A 16,407-nucleotide genomic window follows, 5' to 3' on the forward strand; every position below is an offset into this window, starting at 1 on the left:
TGCCCGGTTCCGCGCCCGGCGCGTTCGTAGCCAAGCAACCCCTAGCCCCCACTCCCGTCGTCGCCTAACAACAACCCAGGGGACATCACTCAGTTTATTCCGCTCCCGAGTGACCAGAGGAGCTCCACCGGGATAATACCCCATCCCGGCTTGGGGTCGTGATACACACGCGCCTGAAAGACCACTTACGCCATACACAGGCTTTTCACACTTAATCACAAACACACGTGCATGCACCATGCAATGCCATATCAATGCATAAAAACAATCCAACAACATAAATCAAATAAACAAGCAACTCCGTCCTCCATCCATCCGACCCCCGAACTCCTCGGACTCAGTCCGGAATCAACCAACCAGCAGATAAAATAATTGAATGAGCAATATATTTTTAAATCTGAAAATAGCGTTTGGAAAATACTTATAGCACTATATGGAAATTTTAGAAAACACCCGGCATTGCAAACGACGGTGAAAAAGCAACGTTACAGTAAAAATTCACTGTGGCCGTGGGTTGTGAAATACCCACTTTTGAACGGGGACAAACCAGGGCTTGGGATTGATAGGGAATGGTCTATGGATGATTGTGAAGCTATTGGAAGTGGTGGTTGGCCGTGGGTGGCGGCGAAAACGCCGGAGAAGGCCAAATTTCCCAAAAAGGAAAGCTAGCTCGTGGGAGCTGTTCCGGTGGTCGTTGGAGGCCGAAAATAGGTGGGTTAGGACGGCAAGGGACCGGTGATGAAGTGATAAATAAATGGTGGTCGGAGGTGGAGCGACGGCGGCGGATCGAGCCAAAAACCGTGCAGGCTTTGAAGGGGTTTTCCGGCCAAACGGCCGACCGGATGGGGGTGAGTTTTGGTGGGGAGGTGGGCCGGAGGGAGAGGAGTCGACCGGTGTGGGCGGTGAGCCGCACGGTGGCCGGACGGCGGTGGGTCGAGGCTGAAAGGGGCTCCGGCGTGAGAGAGAGAGGAGAGAGAGAGGGACGGTCGACGCGGGGAGGAGAGGAAAAAAAAAGAAAAGAAAGAAAAAAAAGAAAAAGAAAGAAGAAAAAAGAGAAAAAGGAAAAAGAAAAAAAAAAAAGGAAAAAGGGAAAAGAGGTGTAGGAAAAGAAGATGAGGTCTAAACCTCATTCCAGGAAAACAACACTAAACCGCCGCAAAGAGATTAAAAATCACAAAACAACTAAAAGAAATAAAGCACATCATCAAACAAATTAAAAACCAATTTTAAAACGCAATAAATTAAAATAAATAAGCTAATATATTAATTAAAATAAAAACAACCATTTCAGCGAAAATACAAGCGAAAGCGGGTTATCACAACCAGCCCCATTACCGATTCTCCATTGGCAGCCCTCCTTCAATAAGGTCCTAGCTTCCCAAATGCCTCTCCATGTAAAAGAAGGGTTCAAACCTCTTTAAGCATCAAAAAATGAAGAGTTTGGGAAGTACTTAGCTTTCAATAGTTTATAGACCAGAGAATCTTCCTGTTTCAGCACCCTCCAGGCCTGTTTTGCTAAGAGGGCCATATTGAAACCTTTCAGGTCTCTAAAACCCATTCCGCCTCTCATTTTTGACACACACAGCTTGTTCCATGCAACCCAATGAATTCTTCGCCCATCATCTCTTTGTCCCCACCAGAACCTTGCCATCATCTTTTCAAGGTCTCGACACAAACTGCCCGAGAGCTTGAAACAACTCATGGCGAAAGAGGGAATAGAGCAGGCTACAGCTTTCACTAGTATTTCCCGTCCCCCTTGAGACAGGAGTTTTTCTTTCCAACTCTATAATCTTCTCCAAACTCGACTCTTTATCTCCCCAAATGCAATTGTTTTTGCCTTACCAACTATAGGGGTAATCCCAGGTATTTCTCATATTGTTGAGTTGTGCTCCCCCCCCTCCCCCCCCCAAACATTGCCATGATGGTTTGTCTCAAGTGGTTAGGCACATTAGAGCTGAAGATCATAGATGTTTTCTGCTTATTAATCATTTGGCCCGATGCTTGTTCATATTTCCTCAATAGTTGCTGTATGTTAGCTGAAGTAGTGGTGCTGGCCTCACAAAACACTATAGAATCATCCGCAAAGAGCATATGGTTCAAAACTGGCGCCCCCTACAGATCCTAACTCCCTTTACAGAACTGTCCACCTCAGCTTTTTTTAGTAAACTGACTAAAGCCTCAGTACAAATGAGAAAAAGATAAGGGGACAGTGGGTCCCCTTGTCTAAGTCCACGGGTAGGGTAGATGGGTTCCGTGGGATTTCCATTCACTAAAATGGAGAAGGAGACTGAGGTGACACATTTCATAATAAGACCCACCACTCCACTGCTGAACCCCAGTTTTAAAAGGATACGCTCAAGAAAATCCCACTCTACCCTGTCGTAGGCCTTAGACATGTCCAATTTTAAGGACATAAAGCCCTTCTTTCCCTTCCTCTTTTGTTTAAGATAATGGACTAGCTCATACGCTACTAAAATATTATCAGTAATGAGGCGTCTAGGTACAAAAGTAGTTTGTGTATCCGAAATGATAGATGGCAGTATGAATTTCATTCTATTGGTAATAACTTTCGCTATTAGCTTGTATATGACATTACACAAACTAATGGGGCGAAAATCAGAAACTAAAGTAGGGGAATCATTTTTTGGTATTAAAATAAGATGAGTTTTATTGAGATCAGAGGGAAAATGACCTGTGTTGAGGACTTCCAGCACCGCTGCAGTGACTTTACCACCAACAATATGCCAATATTTCTGGAAAAAGATCGGTGGCATTCCATCCGATCCAGGCGCTTTGTTGGGATGCATTTGCCTCAAAGCTGTACGTACCTCTTCTGCTTCATAGGTTCTGTTCATGGCAGCATTCATATCAGCCGTAACTCTAGTCTCAATGCCATCTATAATATCCATGTCCCCCATCTCGGCTGAAGCAGTGAAAAGGGAGTTAAAATAGCTTCTGATTAGCATATCCCTGTGGATTCCTTCTCTCCAACAGCCCTCTTCATCTTTCAGCTTCTGTATAAAATTCCTTCTCTTACGATTGGAAGCTTTTTGGTGGAAATATTTGGTATTTTGATCTCCACAGCCCAACCATTGGATTCTTGACCTTTGTTTCCACATGAGCTCCTCTCTTTCTAGCCACAATTGCACCTCCTGTTTAGCATTATTGTGCTCTTCCATTTTCTCACAAGTTGGATCCATAGATTGTAATTCCTTCAGTTTGTCTTGAGATTCCTTAAGCCGCCTATGAACCAGGCCAAATTTTTCCTTATTCCACATGGCCAAACTGCCCCCACATTTTAATATCAATTGCATAGCATCAACCATTCTGTTTCTACTAGCCATTCCTTCCCATGTGTCCTTAATTATTTCTTCACACTCTTCGTGGCCAACCCACATGGCTTCAAACCGAAACAGCTTTTTCCTCCTATGATAGGTGGGAAAACCAGAAATGTTCAGACACACCGGGATATGGTCAGAGTACGAAACCGACCCATGTTGAACTCTAGCTTCCGGGAAGTAATCCACCCAGCTAGAAGTTGCTAAGCACCTGTCTAGTCTTTCACAAATTCTGCCCTCACCCTCTCTTCTATTACACCAGGTAAAAGCTGGCCCCGAGAAGCCCAAATCCAACAAATGGCAATCGGTGAGTACACTTCTAAATGCTTCCAGCTGGCTATGTGGTCTCATTCGGCCACCTCTCTTCTCATTATAGTCAAGAATTTCGTTAAAATCACCATACACCATCCAAGGCTTATTGACTGTTTGGGCTAGTGTTCGAATCAAATCCCAGGTCTGGTTTCGTTTAGTAGCATCCGGGTGACCGTAAAACCCTGTAAGAAACCAGCTTGTTTGACTATCTGTGCCATCCGTAATGAGGGCATGAATATGATTATCCGAATAGCTAAGCACTCTTAAATTCACATCTTTATTCCATAGCAAAACCAGTCCGCCACTCCGACCTCGGCAATCAACAACAAAACAGTTTAAGGGAGCTAACCTGGCTTTATATCTCCCCATCGTATGTGAGTTCATTTTCGTCTCCTGTAAGAAGACTATATCGGGAGCTTCCTTCTTGAGTAAGTCAAGAAGGGTTCAGAACCCCCGTGGGTTCCCAAGCCCACGAGGGTTCCAACTGATCAGCTTCATTTGGTTTGGCGGGGCTGTCTCGCAGCCTCCGCCATACCAATATCAACACCCTCGCCAATCACATCCGCCGGTAAGCTTGTAGAAATCTTTTTCGCAACCCTCAAATCGTCCTGCTCGATAGGGGAGGCCACCCTTTTCCTTGTTCCCAACCCTGTACCTTCTGCTTCTGCCACGGGGGACTTTGCCCGCTTCCTTCCTTTAAACTTCTTCTTACGCTTGGCCTTTTCCATTACTGGACATAGAGCAGGATGCCTAGTTGAGTCATGGTCCAAGATTATGACAGGTTGAAGGTTAGACACCGCATCCTCCTCCATCTCCAAGCTGCCTCCTACCTTGGGGCCAACTCTTTTGTTCAGGTTTTCCCCTTTTGCTAAGTCGGGTTTGATCCTTTGCCCACCCGACAACTCGATATGGATTGGTACATTGAAAAACTGGTTCTTCTCAACCATTTCCTTTCCTCTCCCTCCCGCTGGTTTCTCCCTTTTATCCTCCGATTGAGTCTCCCTACTATCCGGAGGGCCCGGTGACTGTCCTGGGCCGTGGGATTTGGGGTTAGGGGTTCGGGAGTTACCTGCCCTTCCTGTTGGTGCCGCTACCCTCAACCATTGTCCATAGGGTAGGGTTTCATCTACACTATCCCGATTCTTCCACACCTCACAGTCCCTCTGAGAATGCCCCATCCTCCCACATTGATAACAAAAATCCGGTAGTCTCTCATAGGTGAAACTCACCCAGCAGTCCTTCACTATACCTATAGAAACCCTCTTACGCCTCATTGGCGGTTTTGTTACATCCAGTGCTACCCTGACCCTCATAATTCTCCCCACGCTAAATCGTCATAGTCCACATCTACTTCAACAACTCTGCCCAGAGACGCCCCAATCAACTTGCCCACATATTCATTACATGCTATTAACGGCAGGTCATGAATCCGGACCCAGAAAAATGCTTCGGTTAGGGAAATTTCATGGACTTGTAAATGCCCCTCAAATTCCTTAGTCAAAACTAATTGTTTGTCAAAATTCCAAGGGCCATCGGTAAGAACACGTACCTTATCTCGTGGGTCGTCGAACTCAACTAGCAGTAGATTCGGATTGAGGTCTCAGAACCTGATGCTTTTGTTCGGGCGCCAGATTCGTCGCATAGTCTGTTTGAAAGCTTCCCGATTGTAGTGTCTCTCGGTCAGTAGCCTCACAACCAGGCACTTCTCCCCCCGAGCCCTCACATCTTCAATTCGGTCCGCTTCAACAACAACCTCTGCAGACTCAGCTGCAGTGAGAGACAGTCTCTCATATCTGGCCCGGATCTCCTCGTCCATCCCTATGGACCCCCCCGCTACCACCTCTCGCGGCTGAACGGCACTGAAAACGGCCGATTTGAACCTACACTGGGGTAGGGTGAAAACCCCTACTCTGCCTTCGAGAGAGAACAGAGAGGGGACCTAATTGATCGATCCCTGCATGAGAATTTTTTATTTGAATACAAGGATGAATCCCAGAATCTTGATTTTAGGACTTTTCAATTTTCAGCTTGTATTTTGTCAATTACTTTCTAATCTTATTTAATTCTTGACTTAGTTTTATTAATTTCTTAGTTCCATTACATATTAGATTGATTAAAGGTTAATTAGGACTTAATTAATTTTAATTTTATTATTTAATTTTTAGATTAATGAAGATTGTTTAGTTTAGTTAATTCTTTTATTATTAATTTCAATTTGTTAGTCTTCTACATTCTATTTCGATACTAAAAAATTTCAAAAATATGAATCTAGTCCATGAATAGTGCTCTTATTATTTTCATTGCACTCTTCCATTCATTGCACATATCACCACTTTGATTTTCTCTTTTTGAATATTTTTACCTTTTACATGAGTTTCATTTTAAACAACTTTTTCAAAGAATACGATTTAGAAATTTTATTTCTAATTATTATATGACATCATCCTACACTTGGAATAGCTTTTATGCTACTTATTTTTGAGTGGGTCACAATTCATATAGAATGAAGGATGATGTTTTGGCAAGTGAAGAGTTGTGCCTCCAAATGACAGAGAGATAAGATAGAAGTAAGAAAAAAATGAAAACAAAATAGGAGAGGGGCAAGAGGGTCAAATCCAGAACGTGAGTAAGGCTTGTTTGAAAAAGATAAATGTCGTCTATAGCATAATATTTTTAAAAAATTGAGTTAATATGAGATTTATATAAAGGAAATTAATTTTTAATAATAGACTTTACTCTTTTTTAAAGAACAATGATAGTATGACTATTAAATATGTCCATTCACACACACACACACACACACACACACACATATATTTTAATAATTAAGTAAGTAACTATTAGTGGATTTATATTTTTTTTTCTTAATGGTTAAGGATATTTAAAAAAATGATTAAAAAAATAAAAAACTCATTTGTACTAGTGTGCACATTTGGTGGGCAACCTAGCATTGTCATTTTTAAAACAATTTCACTGTATTTGCGCACTCTATGACTGCATGTAACATTACTCTTTAAAACAATCGTCTCATAATTTTTCATAATTTCATTTTCAAATATCCATCGAATATAAATATTTTTTAATTTCAAATTTTTAATTTTTTTTATCTAATTATTACCTAATCATAAGGGTATAAGGAGTTTGGTCAGGACCCAAAAAACCTACAAATTGTGGATCAAGAAAATTCAGTCTTGTCTCAGGGTCTACATATTTTGGACTGGACTTGTGACGCCCCCAAAATCCCCACGCCCGAACACGGGGAAATTGAGACGTCCGGATGGTGACAACCCGGGTCACCATCCCATCGTCGGGTGCCGAGTGTGTGCAAGGCAACAGATGTGTACAGAGAAACTCGCAGCGGATAAAGAAAGTCATAACTAAGTACCAGAATTTTCTTAACGTAATACAAGCTGTTTAAGACATACATAGATAAAATATTACAAAACACAAATGCAGTTTTAAACAAATAAAAAGGATAGCATCAGCAATCCGGCGGAGCCGCATCCTCGGGCTCAGCCTCTTCCTCCTCATCCTCAACTCCTGCACCAAAAGCTACGGAACCACAAATGGTTCCGCAGGTAAGTAAAACCCCAAACACTACCAGATAAAAATACATATAACTCAAACAAGATGCATGAAACATGCCCAATGCACAAACCCATAAAACACAAGTTTTCCACACACGCCAAAAGCCCATTTGACATCTCAAACCATTATCCAATTTTAACCGTATGCACCATGACCTCCCCTAGGGGTCATCCGCACACCCTGGCTCCAGTGTCACACCGCAGAGTACCACCACGCATGCGACACCTAACAAGCGATGCCCAGTTCTGCGCCCCGCGCGTGCGTAGCCAAGCATCCTCTAGCCCTCGCCAGCGAAGGGCCACGGAGTCGGTGAGTAGGCCGATGCCCGGTTCCGCGCCCGGCGCGTTCGTAGCCAAGCACCCCCTAGTCCCGCTCCCATTATCGCTTTCGATAACTCAGGGGACATCACTCAGTTTATTCCGCTCCCGAGTGACCAGAGGAGCTCCACCGAGATAATAACCCATCCCGGCTTGGGCTCGTGATACACACGCACCCGCAACACACTCACGCCAAAACACAGGCTTTTCTCATAAATCCACAACCACACGTGCATGCACCATGTAATGCCATAACAATGCATAAAAAAATAATCCAACAATATAAAACAAATAAACAGGCAACTCCGTCCTCCATCCATCCGACCCCCGAAACTCCTCGGACTCAGTCCGGAATCAACAACCAACAACAGAAAATAAATTGAATGAGCAATATATATTAAAATCTGAAAATAGGGTTTGGAAAATACTTACAGCGCTATACGGCAATTTTAGAAAACAAGCGGCGTTGCAAGCGGCGGAAAAACAGCAACGTCACAGTGAAAATTCACTGTGGCCGTGGGTCTGAAAAACCCACTTTTGAACGGGGACAAACTAGGACACGGGATTGATAGGGAATGGTCTAGAGGTGGTTGTGAAGCTATTGGAAGTGACGGACGGCCGTGGGTGGCGGCGGAATGGCCGGAAATGGCCGAAAATGGCAAATCGGAAAACAAGCTCGTGGGAGCTGCTCCGGTGGTCGTTGGAGGCCGGAAATAGGTGGGTTAGGACGGCAAGGAGTCGGTGATGAAGTGGTGAAGAAATGGTGGCCGGAGGTGGAGCGACGCCGGCGGATCGGAGCAAAATCCGTGCGCCTTTGTTGAGCTTTTTCCGGCCAAATGGCCGGCCGGTTGGGGGTGGGTTTTGGAGGGAAGGTAGACCGGAAGGAGAGGAAGAGAATGGGACCGGTGGGAGGCCGAACGGTGGCCGGACGGCGGCGGTAGGGGCTGGGGAAGGTTGACGCCGGCGTGAGGGAGAGAGAGAAGAGAGAGAGTGCACGGGGGGGGTCCGAGTCGGGGAGAGAGGAGAGAGAAAAGAAAGAGAAAAAAGAAAAAGAAGAAAAAAGAAAAGAAGGGAAAAAGAAAAAAGAAAAAGAGAAAAAGAAAAAAAGATGTGAAAAGAAATGAGGTCCAGTCCTCACTCCGGGAAAAAGAAACAAACCGCCAAAAAGATTAAAACCACAAAAACAACTAAAAGAAATAAACACAACCTCAAATAAATTAAAATAAATTAAAAACCGACTTTAAAAACGCAATTAAAATAAAATAAAATATCTGATATATTAATTAAAATAAAAACAATTATTTCAGCGAAAATACACTTAAAAGCGGGTCATCACATCCTCCCCTCCTTAATAACAATTTCGTCCTCGAAATTGCAAGTCAACCATCAACTTAAAGCAAGCCACACAAACGCACATGAACCAACTGAGACTAAGATTAAATTACATACCTTCATCATTCAAACAAATATGGATATAGCTCCCTCATGTCCGCCACTCGCTCCCAGGAGAAGTCTTGTGCTAACGGATCTCCCCAAGCCACTTTAACCAACGGTATCGTCTTGGACCTCAACTGCTGCTCCTTCCAATCCATAATCCGCGACGGAACAACTTCATAAGTGAGATCCGGCTGCAACTGAATACTTGCTGGGTCAACGAAACGTGGCTCTTGCTGCCCAAAGCTCTTCTTCAGGGATGATACGTGGAAGACGTCATGAACATCTCCAAAATAATCCGGCAAAGCAACTCTATAGGCGACGGACCCTACTCTCTCCAGAATCTGAAAAGGGCCGACGTACCTCGGATCTAGTTTCCTTTTCTTACCAAAACGCTTAACACCTCTCATGGGAGAGACTTTAAGATAAACCCAATCACCAACTTCAAATGACAATTCTCTCCTCCTGGTATCAGCGTAGCTTTTCTGGCGACTCTGAGCTGCCGCCATTATATCTCTAATGATCCGGACTTGGCTTTGCATTTCTTGAATTATTTCGGGTCCAATAATTCTACTCTCCCCAACTTCATCCCAACACAAGGGCGACCTACACTTTCTCCCATAAAGAGCTTCATAGGGAGCCATCTGAATGGTCGCATGGTAGCTGTTATTGTAGGCAAACTCAATGAGAGGCAAATGATTTTCCCAACTCCCTTGGAATTCCAGGGCACAAGCTCGCAACATGTCTTCCAAGGTCTGTATGGTGCGCTCTGACTGGCCGTCTGTCTGCGGGTGATAAGCAGTGCTGAACTTCAACTTAGTACCCAAAGCTGCCTGCAAACTCTTCCAGAACTGCGATGTGAACCTCGGGTCCCGATCCGACACTATACTCTTCGGTACACCGTGTAGTCGCACTATCTCCTTGACATACAAACGAGTCAACTTACCCAAAGAGTCAGTGTTGTTAACAGGCAGAAAATGAGCACTCTTCGTTAACCGGTCCACAACCACCCAAACAGAATTCTTCCCACTAGGCGTTCTCGGCAAACCCACTACGAAGTCCATCGTGATATCATCCCATTTCCACTCAGGAATTGGGAGGGGTTGGAGCACACCTGCAGGTCTCTGATGCTCGGCCTTTACCTGACGGCACGTATGGCATTTCTCCACATATAAGGCAACGTCCTTCTTCATTCCATCCCACCAGTAATTCTTCTTCAAGTCACGATACATCTTTGTACTGCCGGGATGAACTGAATACGGGGCCGCATGAGCTTCCGCCATGATCCGTTCTTTGAAATCTGAGTCCTTCGGGATCACTCTGCGATCTCGGAACCGAAGTACCCCATCACTATCCATGCTATAGTGCAACGGCCCTCGAGATTTTCGGACTCTTTTCCTGATGTTCAGCAGCTTCTGATCCTTTCTTTGGAGAGCTTTCAATTCTTCAAAATCTATTACCCGAATGTCCAGAACCGAAGACAAAATCTCTACTTGCTGCGAACTCTCTATAAGGAGCCTTCTCATCCCATAAAGTAACGAATCCATTTCTGACGGTTCGGCTTCATCCTCCAAATGAGACTTCCGGCTCAAAGCATCAGCAACTATGTTAGCCTTCCCCGGGTGGTACTTGATCTCACACTGATAGTCACTGATTAGCTCTAGCCAACGCCTCTGCCTCATATTCAAATTTTTCTGGGAAAACAAATGCTTCAAGCTCTTATGATCAGTAAATACCTCACAAGCTTCCCCATACAAGAAATGCCGCCAGATCTTGAGTGCAAAAACAATCGCAGCCAACTCTAGATCATGCGTCGGATAATTCTTCTCATGGTCCTTAAGCTGACGAGATGCATAGGCTACAACCCGTCCTTCCTGCATAAGGACACAACCCAAACCGAACTTGGACGCATCACTGAAGACTACAAACGGCTTATGCGGTTCTGGGAGTGCTAACACTGGTGCCGTCGTCAACCTGTTCTTCAATTCCTGGAAGCTTCTCTCACATTTCTCTGACCAAACAAATTCTGTATTCTTCCGAGTCAAAGCTGTGAGAGGTCCGGATAAGCGAGCAAAACCCTCTACAAACCTTCGGTAGTAACCGGCGAGCCCCAAGAAACTCCTGATCTCGCGTACTGTAGTTGGGCGTGGCCATGACAAAATGGCTTCTACCTTACTGGGATCAACTGCCACTCCACCCTGGGAAATTACATGCCCAAGAAATTTAACTTCTTCCAACCAGAACTCACACTTGCTGAGCTTGGCGTACAACTGGTGCTCTCTCAATTTCTCAAGTACCAGACTAAGATGATACACATGCTCTTCAATATCTCGGGAATAAATCAGTATATCATCAATAAATACTACCACGAAGGAATCCAGATAAGGTTGGAACACCCGATTCATTAAATCCATGAAAGCGGCAGGAGCATTAGCTAGCCCAAACGGCATCACCTTAAATTCATAGTGTCCATACCTCGACCTGAAGGCAGTTTTCGGCACATCCTGCTCTCTGATTCTCAGCTGGTAGTATCTCGACCTCAGATCAATCTTAGAGAACACGGCTGCTCCTTGAAGTTGGTCAAATAAATCATCTATCCGCGGGAGAGGATATTTATTTTTGATGGTCACCTTGTTCAACTCCCGATAGTCAATGCACATACGAAGGGTTCCATCTTTCTTTTTAACAAATAAAACTGGAGCACCCCACGGCGACGTACTAGGCTGAATAAACCCCTTCTCTACTAATTCTTGCAACTGAGTCTTCAACTCTTTCAATTCAGCCGGTGCCATGCGGTAAGGAGCCTTATGCACAGGAGCCGCTCCAGGTTCCAAGTCTATAACAAACTCCATCTCTCGCACGGGGGGTAGTCCGGGCAAGTCATCCACAAACACATCGGGGAACTCTTCCACAACTGGAATGTCTGCCAAGGACTTCTTCTCAGACAGCGTGGACACCATCTGAACCAAGAATGCATCCGCTCCCCATGCAATCTCTCTTCTTGCCTGTATCGCCGATATAATCATCGGCTTTTCTTTTAATCTACTCCCCGCAAATTCCAGACAATCACCATCCGGAAGCTGAAAGCTAATTGTCCGACTTCTGCAATTAATAGTCGCAGAATATCAGTATAGCCAATCCATCCCGAGGATGATATCAAAACCCAACAGCTTGAATACCACCAGATCAGCATCCAAAAACTTTCCCTCAAAGTTTAACGGGCATCCCAAAGCAACCTTGGAACACCACACCATCTCGCCGTCGGGTAGCGCCACTACCATAGCCTTCGGCAACGGTTCCGTGACCAAGTTACACACCCGAGCAAATGTGGAAGACACAAACGATCGTGAAGCACCAGAATCAAACAAGGTACAAGCATAAAACTCATACAAACGAACTCTTCCTGAACCAAACACACAACCCATAAAATCCAAAAAAAACAGCGAAGAAACCAAATGCACCAAAAATTAAATCCAACTTAAAAAAAAATTAAATTAATCCATACCTGTGATTACTCCAGCATCATGGGTCGCTGGTGCCTCAACATCCACCTCTCCGGGTGTGACTGCATAAACCCGGGCTTGTACTGCTTGTCTCGGGTTGGTTCTTCCACCGTGTCTACCTCCACGGCTTCCTTGAGCTCTGACGGGGCAATCCCGAACTATATGTCCCACTTGACCGCACCGATAACACTGGGGTCCGCTACTCGTGCGACACTCGCCCTCATGAGCTCTATTACAAACCCCACAAACAGGCATACGTCCTCCCATGCGAACACTGGAGGATGCTTGAGATCGGGTTCCAGTCCGCTGAACAAACTTCTGAGGCGAACCCGAGCTGCTTCCTTCACCAGAAAAACTCCGCCTCTTTTGCCCTGAAGGGGATCCCATACACAGATTATTTTCCCGCTCTATAAGGGTGGCCACATCCACTAACTCCTGAAAAGTGGATATCCGATGGCTGACCACCAAACGGCGTATATCAGGGCGTAGTCCCTCCTGAAAACGCTCAGCTCGCAACTCCTCTGTGGCAACAAGGTGAGGAGCAAATCGCTCAAGTTCTATGAACCTCCGGGCGTATTGTTCCACTGTTGCGCCCCCTTGGACCAGATTGGAGAACTCTCTTGCCTTTTGCTTCCTTACCGATGCGGGAAAGAAGCGGTCATTGAATTCCTTCTTGAAACGCTGCCAGGTCACCGCAGCGAAAGATCCCAGTTCAGCTTCCAACATCACCCTCCTGGTATTCCACCAATCAGAAGCGATACCTTGTAAGAGGTAGCTGGCATAGAGTACTTGTTGTGCTTCAGTACACCCACACACCTCAAAAGTCTTCTCCAGATCTTTGATCCATTTCCCAGCCTGAAGTGGATCCTCATTCCCATTGAAGTGTGGAGTCCTATGCGCCAAGAAGCGCTCATAGGTGCATCCGGCTTGCACCATGCTACTGGACCCTCCTTGATACATCCAAGGCCCTCCCTGATATGGCCAGGGACCTCCTGGTTGTGGCCAATACACTCCCTGTGGCGGACAAGGCTCTCCTGACGGTGGATAGGGCCCTCCTGATGGTGGCCAAGGACCCCCTTGTGGTGACCAAGGTCCTTGTGGTGGCCAAGGCCCTGCCTGTTGTGGCCTAATATTCTGTTGCATGAACTCCGTCATCTGCCGAATTGCTTCGGCTATGGAGTCATCCCTGGATGTATTGTCTTGCGGTTCCTGAGTATTTTTCCTTGGTCTACCTGGTCTCCCCATATTCCTGTCACAACACCACTCTTGACCCTCCTTTAAGAAAACAAATAAAACCATCATAAAACCAACAAAACAAAACAGCACCACGCAGCAAGAAACAAAAGAAACCCGCATGCCAAAACATAACTAAATAAAACAAGCAAACAAACATAAACAAATAAAACAAATAAAACAACTATACTTAACATAATTTTAAAACACAACTTTAAAAACATTTTGATACTACCTACGGGACTTGTGGTTTTACCCAGAGCCAAACCGCTCTGATACCACCTGTGACGCCCCCAAAATCCCCACGCCCGAACACGGGGAAATTGAGACGTCCGGATGGTGACAACCCGGGTCACCATCCCATCGTCGGGTGCCGAGTGTGTGCAAGGCAACAGATGTGTACAGAGAAACTCGCAGCGGATAAAGAAAGTCATAACTAAGTACCAGAATTTTCTTAACGTAATACAAGCTGTTTAAGACATACATAGATAAAATATTACAAAACACAAATGCAGTTTTAAACAAATAAAAAGGATAGCATCAGCAATCCGGCGGAGCCGCATCCTCGGGCTCAGCCTCTTCCTCCTCATCCTCAACTCCTGCACCAAAAGCTACGGAACCACAAATGGTTCCGCAGGTAAGTAAAACCCCAAACACTACCAGATAAAAATACATATAACTCAAACAAGATGCATGAAACATGCCCAATGCACAAACCCATAAAACACAAGTTTTCCACACACGCCAAAAGCCCATTTGACATCTCAAACCATTATCCAATTTTAACCGTATGCACCATGACCTCCCCTAGGGGTCATCCGCACACCCTGGCTCCAGTGTCACACCGCAGAGTACCACCACGCATGCGACACCTAACAAGCGATGCCCAGTTCTGCGCCCCGCGCGTGCGTAGCCAAGCATCCTCTAGCCCTCGCCAGCGAAGGGCCACGGAGTCGGTGAGTAGGCCGATGCCCGGTTCCGCGCCCGGCGCGTTCGTAGCCAAGCACCCCCTAGTCCCGCTCCCATTATCGCTTTCGATAACTCAGGGGACATCACTCAGTTTATTCCGCTCCCGAGTGACCAGAGGAGCTCCACCGAGATAATAACCCATCCCGGCTTGGGCTCGTGATACACACGCACCCGCAACACACTCACGCCAAAACACAGGCTTTTCTCATAAATCCACAACCACACGTGCATGCACCATGTAATGCCATAACAATGCATAAAAAAATAATCCAACAATATAAAACAAATAAACAGGCAACTCCGTCCTCCATCCATCCGACCCCCGAAACTCCTCGGACTCAGTCCGGAATCAACAACCAACAACAGAAAATAAATTGAATGAGCAATATATATTAAAATCTGAAAATAGGGTTTGGAAAATACTTACAGCGCTATACGGCAATTTTAGAAAACAAGCGGCGTTGCAAGCGGCGGAAAAACAGCAACGTCACAGTGAAAATTCACTGTGGCCGTGGGTCTGAAAAACCCACTTTTGAACGGGGACAAACTAGGACACGGGATTGATAGGGAATGGTCTAGAGGTGGTTGTGAAGCTATTGGAAGTGACGGACGGCCGTGAATGGCCAGAAATGGCAAATCGGAAAACAAGCTCGTGGGAGCTGCTCCGGTGGTCGTTGGAGGCCGGAAATAGGTGGGTTAGGACGGCAAGGAGTCGGTGATGAAGTGGTGAAGAAATGGTGGCCGGAGGTGGAGCGACGCCGGCGGATCGGAGCAAAATCCGTGCGCCTTTGTTGAGCTTTTTCCGGCCAAATGGCCGGCCGGTTGGGGGTGGGTTTTGGAGGGAAGGTAGACCGGAAGGAGAGGAAGAGAATGGGACCGGTGGGAGGCCGAACGGTGGCCGGACGGCGGCGGTAGGGGCTGGGGAAGGTTGACGCCGGCGTGAGGGAGAGAGAGAAGAGAGAGAGTGCACGGGGGGGGTCCGAGTCGGGGAGAGAGGAGAGAGAAAAGAAAGTGTGACGCCCCCAAAATCCCCACGCCCGAACACGGGGAATTCGAGACGTCCGGATGGTGACAACCCGGATCACCATCCTATCGACGGGTGCCAAGTGTGTGCAAAGGCAACAAATGTGCACAAGAAAAACGCAGCGGATAACGAAAGTCATATAACTAAGTACCAGAATTTTTCTTAACATAATACAAGCTATTTAAAACGTACATAGATAAAATATTACAAAACACAAATACAGTTTTAAACAAATAAAAAGATAACATCTGCAACCCAGCGGAGCCGCATCCTCGGGCTCAGCCTCCTCCTCTTCATCCTCTAACTCTGCACCAAAAGCTACGGAACCACGAATGGTACCGCAGGTAAGTAAAATCCAAACACTACCAGATAAAAACACATATAACTCAAACAAGATGCATGAATCATGCCCAATGCACAAAGCCCATAAAACACAGTTTTCCACACACTCAAAAAAAAAACCCATTTGGCCCAAAAACACATCCTTTCCGAAAAACACGCCAAAGGTCACATTTGGCCCAATATCTCGCCGGAAGTCCATCCGGCCCAATATCTCGCCAGAAGTCCATCTGGCCCACGCCAAAAGTCCCATTTGGCCTCACAAACCATTATCCAATTTTTAACCGTATGCACCATGACCTCCCCTAGGGGTCATCCGCACACCCTGGCTCCAGTGTCACACCGCAGAG

The sequence above is a fragment of the Carya illinoinensis genome, chromosome 3, assembly GCF_018687715.1.
Source record: "Carya illinoinensis cultivar Pawnee chromosome 3, C.illinoinensisPawnee_v1, whole genome shotgun sequence".
NCBI classification, from domain to species: domain Eukaryota; kingdom Viridiplantae; phylum Streptophyta; class Magnoliopsida; order Fagales; family Juglandaceae; genus Carya; species Carya illinoinensis.